The following is an 18997-nucleotide window of genomic DNA, read 5'->3' as shown; positions in this document are numbered from 1 at the left end:
CTGAAGTCCTGGCAGCCGAGGAACACGAACTCGAGCCCCCAATCAAAAGTTTCCCAAAGCGCAGGTTGCTACCCCAACTTGAAGAGGAAGCATTAAAGCCTGCGATTCCAGCGTATGATGCGGCAGACCGGCCACCTCGTGGCCGAGACAAAGTGGCATGTAAGCCCGAAGTCCAGCCCGCACCCCGTCGCCAGTCAAACAAGAACAACAAGGCCCAGGGTAACACGCAGGACCTGCGAGACGTATTGGAAAACAAAGCAGGACACAAAAGATCGATCTTCGGATCATGAGGGCGCGCCCCAACACATGACGACGACCGTCATGCCGGATATACCAAAAGCAAATCCGGCCAGGCCGAACATAGCAGACAAGACTCGTACAAACTGCGTCTTGATATAGCCCGGCACAGAGGGGCCGCACACCCCCTATGCTTCACTGATGAAGTAATGGATCATGAATTTCCAGAAGGGTTTTAACCCGTGAACATTGAATCACATGATGGTACTACTGACCCCGCGGTATGGATAGAGGATTTCTTCCTCCACATTCACATGGCCCGCGAGGATGATCTACACGCCATCAAGTACCTCCCATTAAAACTCAAAGGACCAGCTCGGCATTGGCTAAATAGCTTGCCAACAAACTCCATTGGAAGTTGGGAGAACCTGGCAGACGCATTCCTGGACAACTTCCAGGGCACTTATGTGCGACCACCGGATGCTGATGATTTAAGTTACATAACACAACAGCCTGGAGAGTCAGCCAGGAAATTTTGGACTCGGTACCTAACCAAAAAGAACCAAATTGTGGACTGTCCGGATGCCGAAGCCCTAGCGGCCTTTAAACATAACATTCGTGATGGGTGGCTCACCAGACATCTTGGCCAAGAGAAGCCAAAGTCCATGGCAGCCCTCACAACACTCATGAACCGCTTCTGCGCAGGCGGGGATAGCTGGTTGGCCCGTAGGAACAACACAACAAGCAACCCTAGCACATCAGAGGCCAGAGACAGCAACGGCAAGCCATATTGCAACAGATACAAGCGCCGCAACAACGATGATAATGCCGAAGACACGACAGTCAATGCCGGATTCAGTGGCTCTAAATCCGGTCAACGGAAAAATCTGTTCAAAAGAAACAATCCGGGCCCATCCAGTTTGGACCGCATACTCGACCGCTCGTGTCAAATTCACAGCACCCTCGATAAGCCAGCCAACCACACCAATAGAAAATGTTGTGTGTTCAAACAGGCCGGCAAGTTGAATACCGAAAGCAAGGAAAAGGGACTACATAGTGACGACGAGGAGGAGCCCCGGCCGCCGAACACAGGAGGACAAAAGATATTTCCTCCCCAAGTGAAAACGGTGAACATGATATACGAAACCCATATCCCCAAGCGGGAATGGAAGCGTGCACTCAGGGACGTCTACACGATGGAGCCAGTCGCCCCAAAATTCAACCCATAGTCTTCTTGTCCGATCACTTTTGATCGCACGGACCACCCCAGTAGTGTCCATTATGGCAGTTCTGCCGCATTGGTCCTCGATCCTATCATTGACGGATTCCACCTCACTCGAGTCCTTTTGGACGGTGGCAGCAGCCTGAACCTGCTTTATCAGGATACGGTGCGCAAAATGGGTATAGACCCCTTGAGGATCAAACCCACAAAAACCACCTTCAAAGGTGTCATACCAGGTGTAGAGGCCTGTTGCACGGGCTCAATCACACTGGAAGTGGTCTTCGGATCTCCGTATAACTTCTGAAGTGAAGAATTAATCTTCGATATCGTCCCTTTCCGCAGTGGCTATCACGCACTACTCGGACGAACCGAATTCGCTATATTCAATGCGGTACCGCATTATGCATACCTCAAGCTCAAAATTCCAGGACCTCGTGGGGTTATAACAGTTAACGGAAACACAGAACGCTTGACCCACACGGAGGAGCACACTGCAGCCCTTGCAGCAGAAATGCAAAGCAGCCTTTTGAGGCAAACCGCCAATTCGACGACAAGGTCCACAGACACATTCAAGCTAGTCCAGAATAACCTGCAACAGAATCGCTAGGCGTGTTCAGAGCTCGCCTAGCAATTCGGCCTCCGTCCTAGTCCCAGTCAAGCGACGAAATTTACGTTGCGCGTACATAACTATGCACTAAAGATACCATGGGTATAGGCGGAGGCACGGCTATGGCACGTCCCACAATGCGGTTCAGCCGCCTCAGGACCAGTATATCTTTATCATTTTCTTCCTTTTAGTACCCTATGCTCTGGAGGCCCTCTCTGATAGCTAGATCATCGGACCCATTACGGGAGGGAAGCACCAAGGGAGCAAGAATCTTTGACGTACAAAGGAATACCCAGGTGGTCTCTCATACCGATCGTTATACCTGTTTTACATACCCGCACACAGCTCGCCCTTGGATCGAACATGTCAGATAGTCCTATTTTTTCTTATTGTACTACTTATACACATACACTTTGACGTATCCTATAAATAACAATGCATAGCGTCAGCTTATTATTACATTTATTCACCTTTTTTCCTTGTTTGTCTATTCACGACAAGTTGCTCCCGTACATTGTGGTATGTTTAGTACACCAAGGGCTTCAGTGTACCCCATAACACGACAAGAAAAGTCCGAACACTTTCGACAGTGTGGCACCCCGAACTTATAGCATTATATGCATCAGCTCCGAATCATGTCTTGGGTCAATAGTTGGGTTTGCGCGGCTCCCATGTTTTGGTGCCTTATGTTCCGCTATATCGGCTAAGGTAGCACTGGGAGAACTACTGCGATTGTGTCCCAGTTCTTCCGGACGAGCACCTCAGTAGAGAAAGCCGAAAACTGACTGTCATGATGCGGCGAGAGCTGGTCGCTGTTCGAGAGGTCCCAAATCCCTAAAGATTTTTTCCGCTTCAGGCGAGGACTCGGCCTTGTCTGATTTAGGCATTCATAGCGCCCCAGGTTCGGCCTTCTGAATACTAGGGGCTTCACCAAAATTTAAAATTGTAGACTTCTATGGCTAAGTGAGAGTGATAAAGCCTTATAGTCCGATTGCCTGGTTCGTTGTGCTGAACACCTCCTTCGAAGGACCCAAAACTGGGATAAAGAGTGACCAGATTTATCCCGAACACCTCAGTACTAGCTACATGGGGGCGGAAGCCGACGACTGGCCAACTCTCGGATTTTATAAACGACCGCATAGAAGGTAATATTTTAAATCAACAAGCATTATATACCACAGACGAACTCATTTTCATATTATAGGATCACATGAGTACACTTATTCAAATATTACATCCTTAGAACATTCCTTCGCCACAAGGCGGGCACCCTTCAGGACGCTGTCATAATAATTTTCAGGGCGGCGATGCTCCTTGCCCTCCGGCGGCCCCTCCTTCACCAGCTTCTCGATGTCCATCTTCGCCCAGTGCACTTTCGCTCGGGCAAAAGCCCTGCGCGCACCCTCAATGCAGACGGACCGCTTTATGACTTCAAGCCATGGGAAGGCATTCACAAGCCGCCTCACCAGGCCGAAGTAGCTGCCAGGCAGGGGCTCGCCAGGCCACATCCGGACTATGAGGCCCTTCATGGCCTGTTCGGCCGCCTTGTGGAGCTCGACCAATTGCTTCAACTGGTCGCTCAAGGGCATCGGATGTTTGGTCCCAGTATACTGAGACCAGAACAACTTCTCCGTTGAGCTTCCTTCCTCGGCCCGGTAAAATTCCGCGGCATCGGACACACTACGGGGAAGATATGTGAACACTCCTGGAGAGCTCTGAACTCGGGTAAGTAAAAGGAAAGTTTCCTTCACATGCTTGCTTTGCATAATGAATTCCTTACCCGCTGCTATCTTCTGGACCACCTGAAGCTCCTGGAGGGCCTTGTGGGCTTCGGCCTTGGCATTTTTTGCGTTCTCAAGGGCCTTCTCAAGCTCAGACCCTTGCGTCTTAGAGTCACGCTCCAAGGACTCGTATTTGTTGACGAAATCCTGGAGCTCTTGCTGCACCTCGCCGACTCGAGCCTCTTTCTTCTCGCACTCGGTGCGCTCCTTGGCCGCTTTGTCTTCGGCCTCGGACAACGCCTCCTTCAGGGCCGCCACTTCGGTCATGGCCCCTAGCAAAATTCATGATGATCCCATGACTTAACAACCACATTCCTTTTTATTCCTTATCAATATACGGATGGGTACTACTTACCTTTGTTCTCTTCGAGCTGCCTCTTGGTAAGGCGGACCTCTTTTTCGGACTGCACAAGGTCCCGCTTCAGTGCGGAGACCTCCGCAGTGCGAGCGGCAGTGGCCAGCAGCGAAGCCTACTTATTCACATAAGACACATTATGATTAGACTCCTGTGATTATTATTTGATCCTCTGTTCGGCCTTTCTTTGCAAATGCCAAACAGAGCATCAGAGGCTACTGTCTATGCTATACCATTTTCTTATAAATTGATTACTTACCTCAAAGCCTTTTAGGAGGCTGGCATAGGCTTCAGTCAGTCCGCTTTTAGCGGACTGAACCTTCTCTACCACCGCACTCATGACAGTGCGGTGCTCTTTGTCAATGGAAGCGCCATGAAGCGCTTCCAGCAAGTTGTCCAGTGCCGCTGGATGGACAGAGGCCATCGGCATAGACGGCTCGCCCCCCTTTGTGAGGGGTCGCCCGACAGAGTCCGGAACCATGGGAGGTTCCGGCGCAGTATTCGGTCGGGGGCCAGACTTGCTGCCCCCATCCTTAGGGCCCACGGGAGCCTTGCCTCCCATGCGCCCGGCGTATGGGAGGTCGCCTTGGGGCGCCCCCAGAACTACCTTCCCTTGGCTTGGTGCCCTTCGGGACAACACCTCGGCGTCATCCGTAGGGCGGGGGGAGGAGGCGGTCGGGAGCGAATCACTGTTCATCTCCGATAGGCCCAGAGACCCATCCGAAGAGGATACGTCGAGACGGTCCTTGGGTGGGTTGCATGATCATGTTCGGCATGATAAGAAACAATAAAACGAAATATACCAGAGCTGTTATGGTATCCGGATACTTACGACTTCGCCAGGGGCTTGTCCCTGGGAAACCACTCCTCGTCGTTGAACGCGGCCATGGTGGAGCGGTCCCTAAGGAGGGCTCTTCCCTTCTTGGACCCTTCGGCCTCCCTGGATGGGGCGGCCTTCCTTTTCTTATCCCCCCCGGCTGGATGGGGAGAATTTTCCTCTTCCTCCTCCTCGTCTTCATGGGAGGAGGGCATCTTGGTGTTATCGGATGACGATTCCGATACAACCTTGCACCGGAGACCTTTCCTGGTCCCCGCGGCCTTCTTCTTGGCCTTCTTCTCCGGCGCCTCATAGGGCGCCGGAACCAGCATCTCCGTCAGGAGAGTACTTGTTGGATCTTCGAGCAGTGGGCCGGACAGTCGATCCGCTCCGCTGTCGCGACCCATTCCTGTCAAATAATGTGAAGGCCCAGATCCCTCACATAATTATACTAGGGAATGAAACGCCTTATGAGATATAAGGAGCTTACCGGATTAGCAGGGCGCTTTGCGCTGAGTCTGCGGTCCTCGGTAAGAGAAGGAGTTACCTTGGTAAACTTGAACATCACCCTCCAGATGTCCTGGTGCGTCGTGTCGAAGAGCTCTCACAACATCTGGTGCCTTGCCGAGTTGAACTTCCACATATTGAATGCCCGTCTTTGACATGGGAGGATCCGGCGGAAGAGCATGACCTGGACCACGTTGACAAGCTTGATTTTCTTGCTTATCATGTTTTTAACACAATTCTAGAGTCCGATCAGCTCCACCGATGAACCCCAAGATAAGCCCTTCTCTTTCCAGGAGGTGAGCCGCATGGGGATGCCGGATCGGAATTCGGGGGGCGCTGCCTAGTTGGTGTCGCGCGGCTCGGTGATGTAGAACCATCCTGATTGCCACCCCTTTATGGTCTCCACGTGGAGCCTTAGAGCCAGGTGACGTTGGGCATTTTGCCCACCATGGTGCCTCCGCACTCCGCTTGCTGGCCGACCACCACCTTCGGTTTAACATTGAAGGTCTTCAGCCACAGGCCGAAGTGGGGCTTGATGCGGAGGAAGGCCTCGCACACGACGATAAATGCTAAGATGTTGAGGATGAAATTGGGGGCCAGATCATGGAAGTCCAGCCCATAGTAGAACATGAGCCCGCGAATGAATGGGTGGAGGGGAAATCCCAGCCCGCGGACGAAATGGCTAAGGAATACAACCCTTTCGTGGGGCTCGGGGGTAGGAACGATCTGCCCCGCGCCTGGGAGCCGGTGCGCAATGTCTACAGCCAGGTATCCGGCTTCCCGGAGCTTCATGATGTTCTCCTCCGTGACGGAGGAGGCCAACCACTTGCCTCCCGCTCCGGACATGTTCGGAGTGTTTTTGCGGAGAAAGACGCGAACTTGGGCGCTGGAGCTCGAGTGCACGAGAATGGATGGGCAGGGAGGAAGAAGGCGTGGGTAAAAACGAGGAGTGCTTATCCCTTTATAAGGGCGGTAGAAACTGCGTGCCTCCCCACTTGCCTGGTAAACCTCGCTTATTCCCCAAGCGTCGTGATCGATGGCGCGGTTGGGTTACCCACACCCGTATTGATGAGAATCCCGTGATAAGGGGACACAATCTCTGCTTTGACAAGACGTGCCAAGAAAACTGCCTCGCAATATGTGCAATAGCTGGTTGAGAAAAACAGTTCGAATAATAACCGGAGCCATGGCGTGATGTCACGTTATGAAAAGTTGTCAGCAGATTAGATTTGTGGAAATATTATACTCTCTACGGTGGTATGTGGAATTTGTTTTGCAGAGCCGGACACTATCCTTGTGTTCAAAATCTTCTATGGAGTATTCGAAGGAGGAACCCGCCTTGCAATGCCGAAGACAATCTGCGCGCCGGACTCGTCATCATTGAAGCCTGGTTCAGGGGCTACTAAGGGAGTCCTGGATTAGGGGGTCCTCGGACAGCCGGACTATATCCCTTGGCAGGACTGTTGGACTATGAAGATACAAGATTGAAGACTTCGTCCCGTGTCCGGATGGGACTCTCCATTGCGTGGAAGGTAAGCTTGGTGATTCGGATATGTAGATCTCCTCCCTTGTAACCGACTTTGTGTAACCCTAGCTCCCTTCGGTGTCTATATAAACCGGAGGGTTTTAGTCCGTAGGACAACAACAATCATACCATAGGCTAGCTTCTAGGGTTTAGCCTCTCCGGTCTCTTGGTAGATCAACTCTTCTAATACTCATATCATCAAGATCAATCAAGCAGGAAATAGGGTATTACCTCCATCGAGAGGGCCCGAACCTAGGTAAACATTGTGTCCCCCGCCTGCTGTTACCATTCGCCTTAGACGCACAGTTCGGGACCCCCTACCCGAGATCCGCCGGTTTTGACACCGACAATCATCTTACAATGCTACCGCCATACTAAGCAAAATAAGATGCATAAAGGATAAACATCATATGCAATCAATATAAGTGATATGTGATACATCTCCAACGTATCTATAATTTTTTATTGCTCCATGCTATATTATCTACTGTTTTCGACATTATTGGGCTTTATTATCCACTTTTATATTATTTTTGGGACTAACCTATTAACCGGAGGCCCAGCCCATAATTGTTGTTTTTTGCCTGTTTTAGAGTTTCGAAGAAAAGGAATATCAAACGGAGTCCAAACGGAATGAAACCTTTGGGAACGTGATTTTCTCAACGAACAAGACCCGGGAGACTTGGACCCTACGTCAAGGCACAAGAGAGGATGCCATGAGGTAGGGGGGCGCGCCCACCCCCACCAGGCGCGCCCTCCACCCTCGTGGGCCCCCTGTTGCTCCACCGACATACTCCTTCCTCCTATATATACCTACGTACCCCCTAACGATCAGATACGGAGCCAAAACCCTAATTCCACCGCTGCAACTTTCTATATCCACGAGATCCCATCTTGGGGCCTGTTCCGGAGCTCCGCTGGAGGGGGCACCGATCACGGAGGGCATATACATCAACACCATTGCCCCTCCGATGAAGTGTGAGTAGTTTACCTCAGACCTACGGGTCCATAGTTAGTAGCTAGATGGCTTCTTCTCTCTTTTTGGATCTCAATACAATGTTCTCCCCCTCTCTTGTGGAGAACTATTCGATGTAATCTTCTTTTTGCGGTGTGTTTGTTGAGACCGATGAATTGTGGGTTTATGATCAAGTCTATCTATGAAAAATATTTGAATCTTCTCTGAATTCTTTTATGTATGATTGGTTATCTTTGCAAGTCTCTTCGAATTATCAGTTTGGTTTGGCCCACTAGATTGATCTTTCTTGCAATGGGAGAAGTGCTTAGCTTTGGGTTCAATCTTGCGGTGTCCTTTCCCGATGACAGTAAGGGCAGCAAGGCACGTATTGTATTGTTGCAATCGAGGATAACAAGATGGGGTTTTCTTCATATTGCATGAGTCTATCCCTCTACATCATGTCATCTTGCTTAAGGCGTTACTCTGTTTTTAACTTAATACTCTAGATGCATGCTGGATAGCGGTTGATGAGTGGAGTATAGTAGTAGATGCAGGCAGGAGTCGGTCTACTTGTGTCAGACGTGATGCCTATATACATGATCATACCTAGATATTCTCATAACTATGCTCAATTCTGTCAATTGCTCAACATTAATTTGTTCACTCACCGTAGAATACTTACGCTCTTGAGAGAAGCCACTAGTGAAACCTATGGCCCCTGGGTCTATCTTCATCATATTAATCTCCTACTACTTAGTTATTTACTTTGCCATTTACTTTGCCTTTATTTTACTTTGCATCTTTATCATAAAAATACCAAAAATATTATCTTATCATATCTATCAGATCTCACTCTCATAAGTGGCCTTATAGGGATTGACAACCCCTATTTGCGTTGGTTGCGAGGATTTATTTGTTTTGTGCAGGTACGAGGGACTCACGCGTAGCCTCCTACTGGATTGATACCTTGGTTCTAAAAAACTGAGGGAAATACTTACGCTACTTTGCTGCATCATCCCTTCCTCTTCGGGGAAAACCAACGCAGTGCTCAAGAGGTAGCAAGAAGGATTTCTGGCGCCGTTGCCGGAGAGGTCTACGCAAAAGTCAACATACCAAGTACCCATCACATACCCTTATCTCCCGCATTACATTATTTGCCATTTTCCTCTCGTTTTCCTCTCCCCCCACTTCACCCTTGCCGTTTTATTCGTCCTCCCTCTCTTTCTCTATTTGCCTCTTTTTGCCCGCTTGCTTCTTGTTTGCTCGTATGGTTAGAATAGTTGTTATTTATTACTAAACAGCGAACCTAAGATCTATGGATCCTCATCCACTTGCTAATCTTTTTAAGAGGTCCAATTATGATAAACCAATTGCTAGTGAGTTTTGTGCACTAGATTATCTTTATGAAGTTTTGCTTGAAATTCGTGAATCTGAAAAGTGTGATGAATTACCTCATGAAGCGATTCACAATAGATCTTTGAATAGAAAGCATGATTGCAATGATTCTATTATAAATTCTATTAATGGAAATTGTGCTAATAAAATGCAACACCCTAAGCTTGGGGATGCTAGTTTTGCTATGTCCTCTACTTGTTGCAATGATCATGATTGGGGTGATTCTTCTTTTGATCTTGAAAATTTATTTAAACCCCATGATGAATATGAGATTGATTATAATGTTTGCAATAATACTGAAAGTGGTTTTGGGAGAATGTCAACTTTAGATCCCACATATTTGGAGAATGTTCAAACTTATGAAGTTTTTGATAAAAGTGGGTTTTGAAAGGTCATGACTTTAGTTAATGTTAATCCCACTATTTTGGAAGAGTGTCAACTTTGCATGCATGTGGATGTGTTGAAAATATTTTATGTGATAGCTATTTTGTTGAATTTGATTATGATCCTATATGTAATTATTATGAGATAGGAAAATATGGTGGCAGAAATTTTCATGTTACTAAATTACCTCTCGTTATGTTGAGATTGCTATTGTTTCTTTCCGTTTCCTTGCATATGCTAGTTTTTGCTTGCCTTGCTAATTTGTTTGCCTATAAGATGCCCATGCATAGGAAGTATGTTAGACTTAGATGTGTTTATCACGTGTTTTATGATGCTCTCTTTGTGCTTCAATTCTTGTCTTTCATGTGAGCATCATTGAAATATTACGCCAAGCTATAAGGCTTTAAAGAAAAGCGCTTGTTGGGAGTCAGCCCAATATTTATCCTTGCTGTTATTTAATAAATAATTTATCTATCCTCTGTTTTGGTTGTGTTTTTTGTGTTTAATTAATGTTTGTGCCAAGTAGAACCGTTGGGAAGACTTGGGGAAAGTCTTGTTGAACTTACTGTAAAAAACAGAAACTTTAGCGCTCACGAGAACTGCTGTCATTTTTATTTGGAAAGTGATATTTAGTTAATTCTTTTTGCAGATGATTAATAAATAAATTCCTCACGTTCGGCAATTTATTTTAGAAATTTTTGGATTCCAGATCTTGCGCTAGCTACATATTACTACAGACTGTTCTGTTTTTGACAGATTGTGTTTTTCGTGTGTTGTTTTCTTATTTTGATGAATCTATGGCTAGTAAAATAGTTTATAAACCATAGAGAAGTTGGAATACAGTAGGTATAACACCAATATAAATAAATAATGACTTCATTACAGTACCTTGAAGTGGTCTTTTATTTTCTTTCGCTAACGGAGCTCACGAGATTTTCTACTTTAAGTTTTGTGTTGTGAAGTTTTCAAGTTTTGGGTAAAGATTTGATGGATTATGGAACAAGGAGTGGTAAGAGCCTAAGCCTGGGGATGCCCATGGCACCCCCAAGATAATATAAGGACACATAAAAGCCAAAGCTTGGGGATGCCCCAGAAGGCATCCCCTCTTTCGTCTACTTCTATCGGTAACTTTACTTGGAGCTATATTTTTATTCGCCACATGATATGTGTTTTACTTGGAGTGTCTTGTATGATTTGAGTATTTGCTTGTTAGTTTACCACAATCATCCTTTATGTACACACCTTTTGAGAGAGCCATACATGATTTGGAATTTGTTAGAATAATCTATGTGGTTCGCTTATATCTTTTGAGTTATATAATTTTGCTCTAGTACTTCACTTATATCTTTTAGAGCACGGTGGTGGATTTGTTTTATAGAAACTATTGATATCTCATGCTTCACTTAGATTATTTTGAGAGTCTTAATAGCATGGTAATTTGCTAAAAATCCTAATATGCTAGGTATTCAAGATTAGTAAAATTTTCTTAAGAGTGTTTTGAATACTAAGAGAAGTTTGATGCTTGATGATTGTTTTGAGATATGGAGGTACTAATATCAAAGTCGTGCTAGTTGAGTAGTTGTGAAATTGAGAAATACTTGTGTTAAAGTTTGCAAGTCCCGTAGCATGCACGTATGGTAAATGTTATGCAACAAATTTGAAACATGAGGTGTTATTTGATTGTCTTCCTTATGAGTGGCGGTCGGGGACGAGCGATGGTCTTTTCCTACCAATCTATCCCCCTAGGAGCATGCGCGTAGTACCGACGTTTTTGATTACTTGTAGATCTTTGCAATAAGTATGTGAGTTCTTTATGACTAATGTTGAGTCCATGGATTATACGCACTCTCACCCTTCCATCCTTGCTAGCCTCTTCGGTACCATGCATTGCCCTTTCTCACATTGAGAGTTGGCGCAAACTTCGCCGGTGCATCCAAACCCCGTGATATGATACGCTCTTTCACACATAAACCTCCTTATATCTACCTCAAAACAGCCACCATACCTACCTATTATGGCATTTCCATAGCCATTCCGAGATATATTGCCATGCAACTTTCCATCATTCCGTTCATCATGACACATTCATCATTGTCATATTGCTTAGCATGATCATGTAGTTGACATAGTATTTGTGGCAAAGCCACCGTTCATAATTCTTTCATACATGTCACTCTTGGTCCATTGCACATCCCGGTATGCCGGAGGCATTCATATAGAGTCATACTTTGTTCTAGTATCGAGTTGTAATCATTGAGTTGTAAATAAATAGAAGTGTGATGATCATTATTAATAGAGCATTGTCCCCCAAAAAAGAGAAGGGCCAAATAAAAAAAGGCTAAATAAAAAAATAAAAATAAAAGGGGCAATGCTACTATCCTTTTTTCCACACTTGTGCTTCAAAGTAGCACTGTAATCTTCATGATAGAGAGTCTCTTGTTTTGTCACTTTCATATACTAGTGGGAATTTTTCATTATAGAACTTGGCTTGTATATTCCAACAATGGGCCTCCTCAAGTGCCCTAGGTCTTCGTGAGCAAGCAAGTTGGATGCACACCCACTTAGTTTCTTTTGTTGAGCTTTCATACATTTATAGCTCTAGTGCATCCGTTGCATGGCAATCCCTACTCCTTGCATTAACATCAATTGGTGGGCATTTCCATAGCCCACTGATTAGCCTCGTTGATGTGAGACTTTCTCCTTTTTTGTCTTCTCCACATAACCCCCATCATTATATTCTATTCCACCCATAGTGCTATGTCCATGGCTCGCGCTCATATATTGCGTGAAAGTTTATAAGTTTGAGATTACTAAAGTATGAAACAATTGCTTGGCTTGTCATCGAGGTTGAGCATGATGAGAACATTCTTGTGTGACGAAAATGAAACATGACTAAACCATATGATTTTGTAGGGATGAACTTTCTTTGGCCATGTTATTTTGAGAAGACATAATTGCTTAGTTAGTATGCTTGAAGTATTATCATTTTTATGTCAATATGAACTTTTGTCTTGAATCTTTCGGATGTGAATATTCATACCACAATTAAGAAGAATTACATTAAAATTATGCCAAGTAGCACTCCGCATAAAAAATTCTGTTTTTATCATTTACCTACTCGAGGACGAGCAGGAATTAAGCTTGGGGATGCTTGATACGTCTCCAATGTATCTATAATTTGTGATTGCTCCATTCTATATTATCTACTGTTTTGGACATTATTGGGCTTTATTATCCACTTTTATATTATTTTTGGGACTAACCTATTAACCGGAGGCCCAGCCCATAATTGCTGTTTTTTGCCTGTTTTAGGGTTTCGAAGAAAAGGAATATCAAACGGAGTCCAAACGGAATGAAACCTTCGGGAACGTGATTTTCTCAACGAACAAGACCCGGGAGACTTGGACCCTACGTCAAGGCACAAGAGAGGATGCCATGAGGTAGGGGGGCGCGCCCACCCCCACCAGGCGCGCCCTCCACCCTCGTGGGCCCCCTGTTGCTCCACCGACGTACTCCTTCCTCCTATATATACCTACGTACCCCCAAATGATCAGATACGGAGCCAAAACCCTAATTCCACCGCTGCAACTTTCTGTATCCACGAGATCCCATCTTGGGGCCTGTTCCGGAGCTCCGCCGGAGGGGGCATCGATCACGGAGGGCATATACATCAACACCATTGCCCCTCCGATGAAGTGTGAGTAGTTTACCTCAGACCTACGGGTCCATAGTTAGTAGCTAGATGGCTTCTTCTCTCTTTTTGGATCTCAATACAATGTTCTCCCCCTCTCTTATGGAGAACTATTCGATGTAATCTTCTTTTTGCGGTGTGTTTGTTGAGACCGATGAATTGTGGGTTTATGATCAAGTCTATCTATGAATAATATTTGAATCTTCTCTGAATTCTTTTATGTATGACTGGTTATCTTTGCAAGTCTCTTCGAATTATCAGTTTGGTTTGGCTTACTAGATTGATCTTTCTTGCAATGGGAGAAGTGCTTAGCTTTGGGTTCAATCTTGCGGTGTCCTTTCCCGGTGACAGTAAGGGCAGCAAGGCACGTATTGTATTGTTGCCATCGAGGATAACAAGATGGGGTTTTCTTCATATTGCATGAGTCTATCCCTCTACATCATGTCATCTTGCTTAAGGCGTTACTCTATTTTTAACTTAATACTCTAGATGCATGCTGGATAGCGGTTGATGAGTGGAGTAATAGTAGTAGATGCAGGAAGGAGTCAGTCTACTTGTCTCGGACGTGATGCCTATATACATGATCATACCTAGATATTCTCATAACTATGCTCAATTCTGTCAATTGCTCAACATTAATTTGTTCACCCACCGTAGAATACTTACGCTCTTGAGAGAAGCCACTAGTGAAACCTATGGCCCCCGGGTCTATCTTCATCATATTAATCTCCTACTACTTAGTTATTTACTTTGCCATTTACTTTGCCTTTATTTTACTTTGCATCTTTATCATAAAAATACCAAAAATATTATCTTATCATATCTATCAGATCTCACTCTCGTAAGTGGCCTTATATGGATTGCCAACCACTAATTGCGTTGGTTGCGGGGATTTATTTGTTTTGTGCAGGTACGAGGGACTCGCGCGTAGCCTCCTACTGGATTGATACGTTGGTTCTCAAAAACTGAGGGAAATACTTATGTTACTTTGCTGCATCATCCCTTCCTCTTCGGGGAAAACCAACGCAGTGCTCAAGAGGTAGCAGGGATCTGATCACACGCCTCCCGTACTCAAATAGCTACCCCGCATGGCACCTCCTAGCCAATAAAAAGGGGATGCGTGGCTGCACGTAATTGGTAAGTCGATCGCCCACAGTTTCAATAATACATGTGTTTCCGATTTGTAACGTGACAACACTTGTTCCAAAATGACTTTGTTTATTGTTAATGTGTGCGCCTTTGCAAATCGGAAAAAAAATTACCACAACATGTTGGTGCCATGTCATGATACCATGCCAAGTTTCATGATTTTCAGCCGTGTTTTGGAATTACTGGAATAAATAAACCAAGTTTCTTAATGTTTCCGGCCGAGCCACGACGCCTAGATGTTTGAATTTCACTCCCATCTCTTGCATGGGATCTAGAAATTCACCCAAGGACACACATGTGATTTTTCAAACAACTTTGGTGCACTGGAGCATGTGCTTGTAGTTCAAATTTGAATTATGCACATTAAATGCCCAAAAACTCAATTAATGTATAAAAAGGCCAAACGAACCTGAAATAATTCCAAAATTTAGCACAATACTTCTATTTGGTCTAATCTGGTTGTGTAAAAAAATTAAGATGGGAGAAGGTAGTGTACGTATGTCATTTCGCACACGGAGGTGACCCGTTCCCTCTCGGAACCACGGACCTTCTTGAGGGAAGCTCTAGTTTGCAAGATGGTTACACCAAAGCTTGTCCCAATTCGGCCAAAAAAGTTACCACAACATGTTGGTGCCATGTCATGACACCATGCCAAGTTTCATGATTTTCAGGCCTGTTTTGGAATTACAGGAATTAAAAAACCAAGTTTCTCAATCTTTTCGGCCGAGCCACGACGCCCAGATGTTTGAATTTCACTCCCATCTCTTGCATGGGACCTAGAAATTCACCCAAGGACACACATGTGATTTTTCAAACAACTTTGGTGTATTGGAGCCTGTGCTTGTAGTTCAAATTTGAAATATGCACATTAAATGTCCAGAAACTCAATTAATGTATAAAGAAGGCGAAACGAGCCCGAAATAATTCCAAAATTTAGCACGGTACTTCTATTTGGTCTAATCTGGCTTTGTAAAAAAAATTAAGGTGGGAGAAGGCAGTGTACGTATGTCGTTTCGCACACGGAGGTGACACATTCCCTCTCGGAACCACGAGACTTCTTGAGGGAAGCTCCGATTTGCAAGAAGCTTACACCAAAGTTTGTCCCAATTCGGCCAAAAAAATTACCGCAACATGTTGGTGCCATGTCATGACACCATGCCAAGTTTCATGATTTTCAGGCGTGTTTTGGAATTATAGGAATTAAAAAACCAAGTTTCTCAATCTTTCCGGCCAAGCCACGATGCCGAGATGTTTGAATTTCACCCCCATCTCTTGCATGGGACCTACAAATTCACCCAAGGACACACATGTGATTTTTCAAACAACTTTGGTGCACTGGAGCCTGTGCTTGTAGTTCAAATTTGAATTATGCACATTAAATGCCCAGAAACTCAATTAATGTATAAAAAAGGCGAAACGAGCCCGGAATAATTCCAAAATTTAGCACGGTACTTCTATTTGGTCTAATCTGGCTGTGTAGAAAAATTAAGGCGGGAGAAGGCAGTGTATGTATGTCGTTTCGCACACGGAGGTGACACGTTCCCTCTCGGAACAACGAGCCTTCTTGAGGGAAGCTCTGGTTTGCAAGAAGCCTACACCAAAGCTTGTCCCAATTCGGCCAAAAAAATTACCGCAGCATGTTCCTACCATGTCATGACACCATGCCAAGTTTCATGATTTTCAGGCGTGTTTTAGAATTACAGGAATTAAAAAACCAAGTTTCTCAATCTTTCCGGCCGAGCCACGACGCCCAGATGTTTGAATTTCACTCCCATCTCTTGCAGAGGACCTAGAAATTCACCCAAGGACACACATGTGATTTTTCAAACAACTTTGGTGCACTAGAGCCTGTGCTTGTAGTTCAAATTTGAATTATGCACATCAAATGCCCAGAAACTCAATTAATGTATAAAAAAGGCCAAACAAACACGGAATAATTCCAAAATTTAGCACAATACATCTATTTGGTCTAATATGCCTATGTAAAAAAATTAAGGCAAGAGAAGGCAGTAAACATATGTCGTTTCGCACACGGAGGTGAGACATTCCCTCTCGGAACCAGGAGCCTTCTTGAGGGAAGCTCTGGTTTGCAAGAAGCTTACACCAAAGCTTGTCCCAATCAGGCCAAAAAATTTACTGCAGCATGTTATTTCCATGTCATGACACCATGCCAAATTTCATGATTTTCAGCCGTGTTTTGGATTTACAGGAATTAAAAAAAACCAAGTTTCTCAATCATTCCGGCCGAGCCACGACACCCAGATGTTTGAATTTTATTCCTATTTCTTGCATGGGACCTATAAATTCACCCAAAGACACACATGTGATTTTTCAGCAAAATTTGGTGCATTGGAGCATGTGCTTGTAGTTCAAATTTGAATTATGCACATTAAATGCCCAGAAACTCAATTAATGCATAAAAATGCCAAACGAACCTAGAATAATTCCAAATTTAAACACGACACTCATGTACTAGTTGCATATTCACTGTACGTAAATGTTCTCGCAATTCAAACATCATTCTTTCCCTCCGTAACACCATTTTGTCTTTCAAAACATAATGACAAAATCAGGTATACCACAAACAGTTTACGAGAAAGAATCGTGTGGGATGCGATATAAAATATCTTGGCGCACCGTCTTGTCTGGCTTACGTAGGAAGCTTCGTTGTCTACAGTCCACCGCCTCGCTTGAACCACACTTGCGCGCTAGTTTCTCGCGGCACCGAGCGAACTTTTTTTGCCACCGCGGAAATATCTATCTCCCCGCCCCTCCCTCCGACCAAAAGCCACATTTCCACTGTTCCTCCTTGCTTTCCAAGTTCAAACCTTCACTGCTGCTGACGGGCAGCTCAGCCTCCTCGCCGGCGACCCTTCTTCTTGCAGCGCCGCCTCCTCGCCGGCTACCCTTCTTCTTGTAGCGCCGCCTCCTCGCCGGCGACCCTTCTTCTTGCAGCGCCGCCTCCTCGCTGGCAACCCTTCTTGCTGCGTGACCACCTCGCCGCCGACCCTTCTTCTTGTCGCATGGCCTCGTCGATATGGTCAGGTAATCCACACCCCACCCACACCATCCTCCTCCTTTCCTGTCCCACATGCCCTGACTGACAGAGCGACACCTTCCACCGAAATCACTGCCCCCTCCTCCAATTAAGCGCCGCCCACAGCCATTTTACACGCAGTATAACATGGAGCTGACTAGCATGCGGCCGCACGTGCGAACGGGGTCGCTATGGCTGACATGCGTGTCGGCCGCCAGATCTTGGAGGAGCACCTCGTCTTCGAGGCCACCGTCGACACCGCCGCGCAGTTGTCTACTTTAAAATACAGTTCGTGATGTTTTCTCGAGGACACCGCTAGTGCCTTCTAGTGATTTATCCTCTGTAATGTTAATATGCAATCTGATGTTCAGTTAATAGTTTGGTCCTCTGAAATGTAATGTTTAGTTAACACTTTGGTCCAATGATTGCTACATTTTGTAGTACTGTTCTCAAGCATTCTTTGTTTTTTAACTGTCTTATCTTCTCATACATGTTTCTACTCTGCAATGTCGTGCACAGTTAACTATTTTGGTTCATTTGGTCTGCTGTCCATTTAACTGTTTGGTTCAGTTCCGCAATTTTATTTTCATTTGCTGTGGGTACAATTTTGTATTGGTATGCATGTGACACCAATCGAATTTGGCTGTACTCAATACATATTCTACTGATAGTATGGAAACTCTCAATTAACCTGATCAAGATCTTCCTTATGCGTGTTGCAAGGAAACAATGGGAGACACTGCGGTTTACCATCGAGGTTTGTTCAAGTAGGGTCCTTTGGCTAATAGCACATTATTGTGCAATTGCAGGAATCATTCTAATATTTAGGTTTCTTACAATTTGGTCTTGCACATGTAGGTCCTTCTGTCAGAGGCTTAGACTCACTGTTCGACCCATTTTGCATATGGGGAAATGAGATGTCCATGAATATCAGTCAAGTCAAGACACTCAGAAAGATTGTTAGGATAAAGAAACTTGCAATGAATAACAGCAAGATCTTTGTTTGCACAATGAAGAAGACATCAGTCAGCTATAGGATGGTACCAACTCTTTTACCTTGTTTTTACCCCTTGCTCCATTTCAAAATTTACAACAACAATTTATGCATAGCTTTGTTTTCAGTACTTTTCAAAGAAGTTCACCGATGATTACCTCTCAAACCACCTCCATCGTCAAGTGGCGAGGAAGGTATTCATTCAACACCCATGGTACAATATTGAAGTCTTGCTGAAGAGGACGAAGGTTGGGCGGGCAATTATCCATAGCCACTGGCCTAAAGTTGCAAGGACATTCAACATCACTGAAGGCTCAATATTTGCCTTCCGCTTCTGCAGT

This window comes from Triticum aestivum, chromosome 3A, assembly GCF_018294505.1.
Source record: "Triticum aestivum cultivar Chinese Spring chromosome 3A, IWGSC CS RefSeq v2.1, whole genome shotgun sequence".
Lineage (NCBI taxonomy): Eukaryota > Viridiplantae > Streptophyta > Magnoliopsida > Poales > Poaceae > Triticum > Triticum aestivum.
The sequence above is the reverse complement of the archived record's forward strand: the minus strand, read 5'-3'. Positions refer to the sequence as shown.